Raw genomic sequence first — 10,856 nt, forward strand, 5'->3', positions numbered from 1 at the left:
AAAAAAAAAAAAAAAAAAAGAGAAATGCAAATCAAAACCACTTTGAGACACCATCTCACTCAAGTCAGAATGGCGATCATTTAAAAATCAGGAGACAACAAATGCTGGAGAGGATGTGAAGAAACAGGAGGGCTTTTACACTGTTGGTGGGAGTATAAATTAGTTCAACCATTGTGGAAGACAGTGTGGTGATTCCTCAAGGATCTAGAACTAGAAATACATTTGACCCAGCAATCCCATTACTGGATATATACCCAAAGGATTATAAATCGTTCCATTATAAATACACATGCACACATATATTATGGCACTGTTTACAATAGCAAAGACCTGGAACCAACCCAAATGCCCATCAATGATAGGCTGGATAAAGAAAATGTGGCACATATACACCATGGAATACTATGCAGCCATGAAAAAGGATGAGTTCATGTCCTTTACAGGGACATGGATGTATCTGGAAACCATCATTCTCAGAAAACTGACAGAAGAACAGAAAATCAAACACCACATGTTCTCACTCATAGGCAGGTGCTGAACAATGAGAATACATGGACACATGGAGGGGAACATCACACACTGGGGTCGGTTGGGGGGCTGGGCTAGGGATAGCAGGGGGTGGGGAAGATTGGGGAGGGATACTGGGAGAAATGGAGGCAGCAAACCACCATGGCACGTGTATACCTATGGAACAATCCTGCAAGATCTGCACATGTAGCCCAGAAAATAAAGTATAATAAAAAAAAAACATTTAACTATCAGATTTAGCCAGTAAACTGATGCAAATGTACAAAGCAATTAGATTTTGAGGAAGCAGGTGTCTCTTCAAAGTCTTAACTGACTTTTTCAAAAGAGAAATTTTATTTGTACTTTTTTAGACTATGTAGTACCTGAGTACTCTGGTGGAATTAAATGCTTAATGGTAAAAAAATACCACTCTTAGAATTAATAGGCCAAGATTTTCTATGAAGCTGTAACACAGAACAACAGTCATTTACACACAAAAGGGTACCTGAGATATTCTGGCCAGGTTAAACATACTGTGAGGAAATTATCAACTTAAGAATACACTGGGCCCTTAATCAATGGAAAAATCATTTGGCATTATGACACTCACCATGCCATCAAACCTATGTTTAAAATCAAATTACAATTACTCTAATTATGGGCAAACATTTCATTTGTTGCACAACTGGTACCTAATCAAACAGTTCTGTAGAAGAGATGATTTCACAAGGTTAACTAAATTTCATTGCCAAATAAGTCTTTTAAATTATTTTTAAAGGGTGTTTTAAACCAATTTCCGTGTCAGAAATTTGATTTCTATAAAAATTACTACATGAACTAGGTCTAAATCAAACCAACATGCTTTCCTCTGCTGTGAAACAATAGTCTTCTCTCATCAACACTTTATTTAAATATTTCCCAGCAACAGGCTTGTGTGCACTAACCAGGAAGTGAAACCAAATGAGTATATTGTGAAAGCCAAGTAAAATGAAAGAACACAATTGGAATTATCTGAAGTACTATTAAAATTTCATCTAAAAATCCATTTCCTTGGAAACATCAATTTAATCAAGGCAGTAATAAAAGGAATTCGAAAGCATAATTCTTCATTTTGTTGTTTGGCAGTCTCCCCAATCTTCTATGCAAATGTCTTTTCCTGTAGCCAGGCTTGCTCATCTAGAACACAAGCATTCACTCAACTGAATCATTTTCATGCTAGTAAATCGACTCTGGTATAAACAATTGCAATCTTTAATGACTTACTTTGGGGAAAAAAATGTACCTTTTGCTTCTTAGGTAACCAAGTATCTTGCATTTCTTTTAATTATTTTGCTGGGTTTACTGTCATCCCCTTTAAACTACTGTAAATTATAAGCTCTTTAAAACCAGAAAATGTATCTTACTGATTAGTCCACTTTTTAACTGACTTAGTGGCCTAAACATAGTAAGTGTTATTATAAGTACCTAACAATTATTCTTATTGTCCAAGGATAGTGTTAGCAGACAAAACTCACTATGGTTACATTTTTCTGCTAAGACGGATACTAAGCAGGATCATCAATTTCCGGGCTCTATTACCATATCTCTTCTTATGCCAAGGAGGTTGGTTGGGTGTGGGAGAAGGGGCTAGAAGGCACCATGCAAAAATAAAATACATTCTCATTTACTAAGTATTATTCTTTATACTTATTTTTGATCTTAAGCAGAATTTAAGTTTATTAAATACAGTACAATATTTTTATGAAAACTTCCTAGCAATCTAAATAAGAAGGTAGTTCCTGAACTACCTATGACCTTAGCTAGTGATCAGGCAGCCCCTGTTAGACACTGCACAAACACAGTGGAAATCTGAATATTAGTGCTACTCTGCAGATAAAGCTGCTACTCTGGATAAGAATGAAATTTAAAAGGAAAAAAACTGTTAATAAGCAGTGACAGACAAATCTATTGCCATGGTACATGCAAGTATATATATATAATATGCAAATCATGTGGTTAGTGAATTCTAGAAACACTTGAGAGCCTACTATGTGCTAGGAACAGTGTCACCCTTAAGAAAGTGAGCCAGTTCTATTGCCATGATGTTAAGAGGTTAAAGAGCCTGGCTAGTGGTTCTCATTCAGAGCTTGTCTATGGATGCACCAAAAAGTACTGCGGCAGGCCAGTCCCCTAGTCAGTCCCCTTTTCTTTGGGCACCCTCTTTTCTTCTTGTTACTTCTTCACTCACTTTATCAAATACTGTACTTTCACCACAGTGCCTGGTCCTTTACGAATATAGTTATATTCATTGAATTCTCTTGGCAGGGAGAATTCATTGAGCATGTGCTGTGGTATGGGCCGAATAAGACAAGAAAGTGTATTTCATTTTATATCTATCCTTAAAACACTTATAAAGTTAGGAAAATGGGAAATTTATACACAAAGTGAACAGAAAAAAATCAAGGATTAAATAGTAGAGTTGAACAACTCTGAACATCTATATAATGCTCAAAAGTTTATGGAGCATTTTTTTCATAGTCATTTCAATCATACAGTTGACTTTAGGATAAGGATACCAGCTCAGTGAGGGAAAAAAAAAAAATAGTTGCTGAAGACACGTGGCTAGTGAGCAAGAGCTTGATCCCATAACTGACACCAAACATGGTGCTCTTCCAACCATCCAAAGCTTCCTTTCACAAGGTGAACAGGTATGGCTCAGGGAATGGAGAAGGCAACATAGATAAGGTGTCTCTGAGCCCTTAGGGATATGCAGGGCTGGAGCAGGAAAAAGATCTCCAGCGGGTAGTGGGAGGGCAAGAGCAGAGGGGTGTTGCCTGAGGAAGAGCAGCGAGGCAGCAGAGGATCTTCACAGCCAAAGGGAGATGACTTCACAAATAAATGTAGTGAGGACATTTAGGGTTGAAGATTCCAAACTATGAGTATGGCTTGAACTGACTCACAAAATAGAACAATTATAGATTCTAAAATAGAATACAAGCAATATTTTAGGAAAATTAACCTGGTGAGGCATGAGAAATACAATGGGGCAGGATCAGGGGCTGGAGGAAATGAAGGCGAGGGAACTAGGCAGACTCCCGCCACAGTAACTCAGTGCTGAAGCAGTGAGAGTCCAGACCACGGTGTTATCAGTGAGACTGACCAGGAAAGAAGGAATGTAGGCACGACTGTGGGTTGTGGCTGATGAGAGAGATGGAAAAAGGGAAGAGCAGTAAAGTTGGGATGGTGAAAGGCTCTGTTATAAAGTGCTAGTTAATATTCCAATATTCAGTGGAAGACCAAGGAGCTCTCTGCTGAATTTTGCTCTTTCATTTCAAATCAAGGCTAATTATTAACATAATTAAGGTTTTATACTTTATTAAAGGTTTGGCATAGCTAAGGTTAACTGAGTACTGTTCTCCAGAGTGAATCTAGTGGGAAAGCTGAGAAGGTGAGATGAAAAGTCCACTTAGGTCCATTCCTAAAGATACACAGGTACCGTTCTATGGAACCAAAAAAAGGTATTTGTGAAAGGGGCTTAATCCAGTCAGTGTCGAATCTTAAATTAAAAAAGTTAAAATCTGCCACTTTGGTAGCAGCATGAACAACTTGTTAGAAAGGAGATACATACATAGGGAGGAGATCAGGATAAATCAATTGTCCAGAGAATAAACAGGAAAGGAAGCTTGAACTAAGATGTGACTGAGTGTGAACAGAAGAGGGGATAGAAGTAAACGTACTACTATTGAGCACTTTCAAGCAGGTGCTCGGCTAATTAGCTTATGGGCATAGACACTAGACCTCCTGAGGCTTCCATCAGAAAGACTTGGTAGCAGATTAGATGTTAAGGAGGGCCAGGACTCAAGGACAAGTGACTTACTCTCACTTTGGCCACAGGGTCAATGATGGAGAAGGCTAATGAGTCCGTATTTAAAACACTGAGTTTGCAGCACCTGTGGGCCATCCAGGTAGTGAGGTCTAGCAGGCAGCTGGAAACACAAGCTGGAGCCCTAGGAAGAGGAAAAAATGTAAATGAATTTGATAGGTTGTTTGTTTTTGCTGAACACCCAGACCAATGTTGGATTTAAAGACCTGCACTTGGTAATTTTTTTAAAAGTTAGTTAAAATAAAGAACTCAATGCAGCCTCAGTCCATCTCCCATATAAAAGAATTCATTTAAGACCTTCCTTTCATAATATTTCCATTTAAAGTTGGGACAATTTAGTTTTTTATGAAGATGACTGAATTCATTAAAATACAAAGTCTATATGTTCGAAAACACCCACACATGCACACCCGCATGCACATAACTACAAAACATCTCTTCAAATGGCTTCTACTTGATTGTCCAACTGGAGAGAAATAGAATTGGAAGCAATCAAAGACATTCTTTTTAAAAATAACCTCCAGCCTCCCTATTGCAGGTGCTCATTGTCTTCCCGATCATGAACTGCCAACTCACTAACAAAACATAAGGGCAGATTTTTCATTTCCCTTCAGTGTTAAAAAGCTGCTACCTCTCCCAAGCTACTTCATCTTAAATTTGTTCTCTAATAGAGATAGTGAATATATTTAGCATATCAACAGGGTTAATAGAAACATGAAGGAATTTCTGATGTGGTATGTTTTATATTTTTATAAATATCAATCTCCTTTCTTTGCTAGCTTTGATAAGAGTTGGAAAACATATTCCTTGGGAATTTAATTTTGAAGACTTGCTCTGGCTTTGTTTTTCCTATAGACTCTGTCTCCATTTAATGTACTATATACTTATTTTGTTTATCGCTTGTCTCCGCAAAGTAAGCAGTAAGCTCTGGAAGCACAGGGCTTCTATATGCAGGGCTCACTGAGGCATCCCATCACCTAGCCCAGATAGTAGGGGCTCAGTAAATAGTTTCTGAGTGAATAATCATAAACCTGTGATTATCTCACTTCAAAAACTTAATATGTGCTTTTTTTCTTAGCAATCACACCCAATCTCCATGCTCCAACTTAATTTCAAACTATGACTTCTATTATATTTATATGTCCCAAAGAAACTCAGGATGTATGTTGTGGTGACATCCTGCAGAGCCCTGAAAGGTATCGGTACAAAGGAATTAACATGGGAAAAACTGCAGCGAAGTGTCAACAAAGGCTCTCAGTTTCTCCAGGTGGTTTTTCTGTCCAGTTCTGTCTTATGAGAAGAAGTTATAATGATTTTTCTCCTACCCACACTCTTCTGACTTCTGGCTTCCCTGATTTCAATTCCTATTTGCAGTATCTGTTTGGGGCCAGGGTGAAACAAAACTGAGGGGTCAAAACAAACCTGAGTTTGCACCTGCTGTTTTCATAAGAGAATGGTCTAAGCCTGTGTTTCTTCTACACACACCAGAAACTCACATTAACTTAAAATTACAAGACAAAATAGACTACCTTCCCTCTCAAGGTTCTGATTGTCCTTCTCTGCCCCCATTAGAAAACCTAATCATTTCCTCACTACCCTGTGTTTGATGGGATAATCATAGTGGCCATTTGCATTCATTACTCAACATAAATTTTTTTTCCTGGTCAACTGGATTTAGTTTGTATTATTGCATAATCAAATCCAAGGAGGAACTATTATCATACTCCAAATTTATATTAATAATGAAATAAAGACTTCAAACTTAGAAAAAAAATGATGTATTCTGACTAATTCATGCTATAACTTTTCCATTTGATGTCTAAATATATGCTAGAAAAAAATATTGGTCTTTTCTGCTCTTTGTGAAATGTAATCAGTATATTATCTAAGCTAGAACTTTTAAAATCATTTGGATTAGGACTAATTTAATTCATAGGCCAATAATTCCAAACACATCACTTATATCAGCAAGGCAATATTTATTTTTAGAAAGGCTGTCATCATCTGCATAAAAGACAATTCACTTGACAGCACTCCTTTTTTGGGCAATGACTCAAATCAGCTAGACTGAAAATAAATCTAAAGGGTACACAGCTGTCATGTAGCTGCAAGTAGCCTTCTGAGCAATTACTTGATTCATTTTTCCCTATTCATACAACTGGTTTTACAAATAGGATTGCAATCCAACAAATGCATGCCCCCACCAGCAGCACATTGAAGAGAGCTTTTCGCTGTCCTAGGGAAGGCTCTAGTGGATTTTTTGCCTTGATGGGCATGATAAACCTCATTTTTATTTTATTTAATGAGGAACAGATTTTTTTTTTTTTTTTTTTTGAGATGGAGGCTTGCTCCGTCGCCCAGGCTGTAGTGCAGTGGCACGATTTCAGCTCATGGCATCCTCTGCCACCCAAGTTGAAGCGATTCGCCGGCCTTAGCCTCCTGAGCAGCTGGGACTATAGTTGCCCGCCACCATGCCCGGCTAATTTTTTTGTATTTTAGTAGAGACGAGGTTTCACACATGTTGGCCAGGATGGTTTCGATTTTCTGACCTCGTGATCCGCCTGCCTCAGCCGCTCGAAGTGCTGGGATTACAGGCGTGAGCCACCACGCCCAGCAGAGAAACAGTCTTTAAAATCAATTTACAAAATATGTGAACCATTTACAAAATAAGTGCTCCAAACTTTGAGAATAAGATTTTATCAAAGAAATGTTAGCATCAGAATTTGAAGGACAGGCAGGTACCAGACTGGATTGCTATCTATGTCTAAATAAGTACAGGCAACTTATTTTCATTGTAACATTCCATAATTGCTGTTTTAACTTTTTATTATGGAAAACTTTTAACATACACAAAAGTTGGGAGAGTGGTACAATGAAACCCATCTGCCCAACACTGATTCAACAATCACAATATCCACCCTCACTGGAGTATTTGCAAACAGATTCTAGATATATTCTGTCTTATTTCAGTATGGATCTCTAAAACAGAAAGAGTCTTTAAGACAAAACCACAGTTTCATAATTATATCTAGTGGCATGCCGGTAAACATTTAACAACCAGTTTTCTCAGAGAAAAAACAAGGACCCTTTTTCTTTGCCATTTTCCATGATTCCCACCATGGCCAATTTCAAATTACCAACATGATGTTACTGAATATGGAGTTGAGAAGAGCTGTGTCGCACATCATTATATAGAACTTCTACTCTGCAGACAGCTTAGACACAACCTTAAGTGCACAGATAGCAACAAATTAAAGCAAAGTAATTAGGGAATGAAAGTTTTGAGTATTTCTTTTACTTTAATACTTTATTGTAAGTTTGTACAATTCAGTTTGTATGACTGTGTTTAACTAGCTTGTAAAATTCCTATAACACAACAGTTTTCACAAGTTTATGTGTGTCAACTCTAGCGTTACTACTGAATCATATCCAAATAATTAGCAATTCCTTAATATTATCAATTACCCAAACTTCTATGATATATCTCTTCTCTTTTTTATTTAGCAATAGAGAAATATTTTCAGCAGGAAGGAGGAGGAACTTTGCTTCAGAAAGCTACAGCAAGGGCTCCTCCATTCTGTGTGTAGCTCAGTCGGCTGTTGAAGTCTGTTTGCAGGAGGCTGAGTCAGATGCCATTGTGATTATATACCTTCATATCACTCAGGAATCATGGTAATGTGCTTAATTTGCTTTTTATTGCCCATTCTTTGGCTCTCAAAAGAAAAAGAGTTTGAAAGGGAGTAGTAGAGAGGCTTGGAGGAAGGGGAAATATGTCTATTCCAGGTAGACAACCATGAGCTGATGGAGTGTTCTGAGAGAAAGAAGATTGCTAAGAAGGTGTGAATTACTTTTCTGTGCTTGATATATCTCAACGTTGAAACCTGGTTCACAAAAAGTCCTCTTTAAATGTGGCTCCTGAACGGAATATGGCACATTAGATGTGACAGTCCTTAAGCAGATGAAGTGGAGTTACTGCCATCCTTGATAAGATGCCAACACTGGACTGCAACTCCACCTTGGGCTCACAGTCAAGTAGAACTCAAGTCCAACCAATGAACCAGTGCATACTAGCACTCACCGAGACTCCACGGCATACATTCACAAATCCTCTCCCACCATCAAATTTGGTGCCAGGCTGCTTTTCCAACCTGTCCCACTATGCCTTTGAACATGCTCTCTATTTCCAGATAGGCTAGCCTACCTACTGTCCAAAAAGCACATAATATACCATTTTTATTTTTAAAAGTCCTTATGAAAATTTTCTAATGTATATAGAAGTATAAATAAGGGTCCCCCATACACCGTTTACCCAGCCCCAACAATCAACTCCTATCATACCCATGCCAAGTGTTTTGAAGCACATCCCGAATGTATCATTTCATCTGCAATGATTTCAGTACTGCATAATTCTTTCCTACACACCTCTGCTCAAACATTTCCCGTCCACCCCCTTCTTCATCTTTCCAAATGCTATCACATCCTGCAAGCCTCACCTCCTACGATGTTTCCACTGAACTTGTGAGTCATATGCCTCCTTGGGACATCTGTCTTATTGTTGTCCTCTCGCTCATTTTTACCTCTGAAGTTAGACACTATGTCATTGGCCTTGAAAGCAGGAAACCTCTCTCACCATACATATAGTGTAATAATTCACGCTTAATAGGGAATGCACTGAAGGATATTCACTTGGTTTTATAGAGTTTATTAAAATTTGACACAACAGTTTTATTCAGCGTATTACCCAAATTCTGTATGGGAAATGTTTTGGTAAATGCCTTGGACAGGGCATACAGACACAGTATAACAGGGTGGAAAGAACACTGGACACAGAGCTAAAAGGCCTGGTTCTTGTTCTGCCGTCTGATTACATGCAATTTTGAGTATATTATGTGACTTCTCTGAGGAACAGGAAATAATTGCAGCCATTCTTCCATTCTCCCTTTCTAAAGTGTCAGAATCAAATGTGATTATTTATGTAAAAATGATTTTATAATTAATAAAACACACTGTTAATGCTCATCTTTATCTGTAAATGCAGAAATCATTGACCATATCACGAGACAACAAGGAAAGCTATTGCTTTGAATCCTAAACATATAAGGAGAATAAATTTAAACTCCCAAAAGAAAAAGGGCATGTGATAATGCAGAGATCAGATGGGATTAAGAATCAACAAAATTCATCCTGGGAGGAATGTAACCAGCATACCTAGTATCTTTCTTAGACCTAAAAAGCTACTGCCTTATAATTAAAACAAACAAATTGAGGGAACCCTAAAAAGAAATTACAAAGAAAGCAATGTCTGTTTTCAACTGTGTAAGAAAAATTTCTATTATGTTAAAAAATCTAAAAGGCAAAATTCAACATCTGATTCCTTCTTCAAATAAAACTCCCAATTGTATCCAAAAAAATGGTTATAATTTTGAATTTATGCTATCCTAGGACATTCTCAATGTCTTTGACTTCTCACCTTTGCATTCGGCTTTGTCAAAGGAAAATCACTAATATCAAACTACAAACAACTATCATGTTATACCAAAGAGTACTTAAATTCAATGGAATTGAGGTTTTTTTCTTCCTCCAGTAGAAAAGAGAATAGATGGATTCATCAGGAAAGCAGTGTTCATCCTGCAACCTTCACTATGATCCTGTGAGAGATCTGCAAATAGGCTCAGCCTATCTAAAGTACTCACTGAGATATTACTATTGTAAGAATTCTTACAAGCAAATAAAAATCACAGGTATTGGAGAACAAGCTTAAATGTTATAAAACTCTGAATAATCTAGGCCAACACAGAAAAAGGATTTTTCAACTTTGATCATTAATACGACTTAGTGATAGTCGATAAAAACAACAGCTGCTGAGCCTGGTAAATCCAAATGAGACGATTAGGTCAAAATAATGGAAATACACAGAGAACATTCCAAAATTCCCAGCACACTGACAATAAAGCACCAAAACCGGAATCTCATTTGGAAAGAAGCATTTTGTTTAGAAGTGATTTTTTTTAATATGACTTCACCATGTGTAATATCTCTGGGATGTTACTGGAGAGGAAAACAAGAAGAATCAAATGTGTAAACTACTGAACAATAGCATCCTTCCCTTTATTTCCGTTCCCTTCTCATGAAACCCTACTGCACACACCGAATAACTATATATTCTTACATCTTGTTCTGCAAAAACAGATTTTAAAAATCATCTGGGCACAGTGGCTCATGCCTGTAATCACAGCACTTTGGAAGACCAAGGAGGAAGAATCACTTGAGTCCAAGAGTTCAAAACCAGCCTGGGCAACACAGCAAGACCTCATTTCTACAAATAATAATAATAATGAGCCAGGCTTGGTGGCACACAACTGTGGTCCCAGCTACTCAGGAAGCTGAGGCAGAAAGATAGCCTGAGCCTGGGAGGTTGAGGCTCCAGTGAGCCATGACAGTGCCACTGCACTTCAGCCTGAAACAGAGCAAGAGCCCATCTCAAAAA

General features: G+C 37.7%; 1 protein-coding gene across 2 annotated transcripts in view; it reads right to left on the reverse strand.

The window, feature by feature from the left end:
* Positions 1 to 10,856, reverse strand: part of LRRC8B (leucine rich repeat containing 8 VRAC subunit B) — a 71,362-nt gene that overhangs the window by 43,438 nt on the left and 17,068 nt on the right. The window contains exon 2 of one of the 2 annotated variants that reach the window (XM_017498345.2): positions 4,364 to 4,493. The exons of the other annotated variant lie outside the window; for it this stretch is intronic. The gene's annotated coding sequence lies outside the window, so the exon portion shown is untranslated. The remainder of the gene's footprint in view (positions 1 to 4,363; positions 4,494 to 10,856) is intronic. 2 annotated transcript variants of the gene reach the window in all.

This window comes from Cebus imitator, unplaced genomic scaffold (assembly GCF_001604975.1).
Source record: "Cebus imitator isolate Cc_AM_T3 unplaced genomic scaffold, Cebus_imitator-1.0 Scaffold240, whole genome shotgun sequence".
NCBI lineage: Eukaryota > Metazoa > Chordata > Mammalia > Primates > Cebidae > Cebus > Cebus imitator.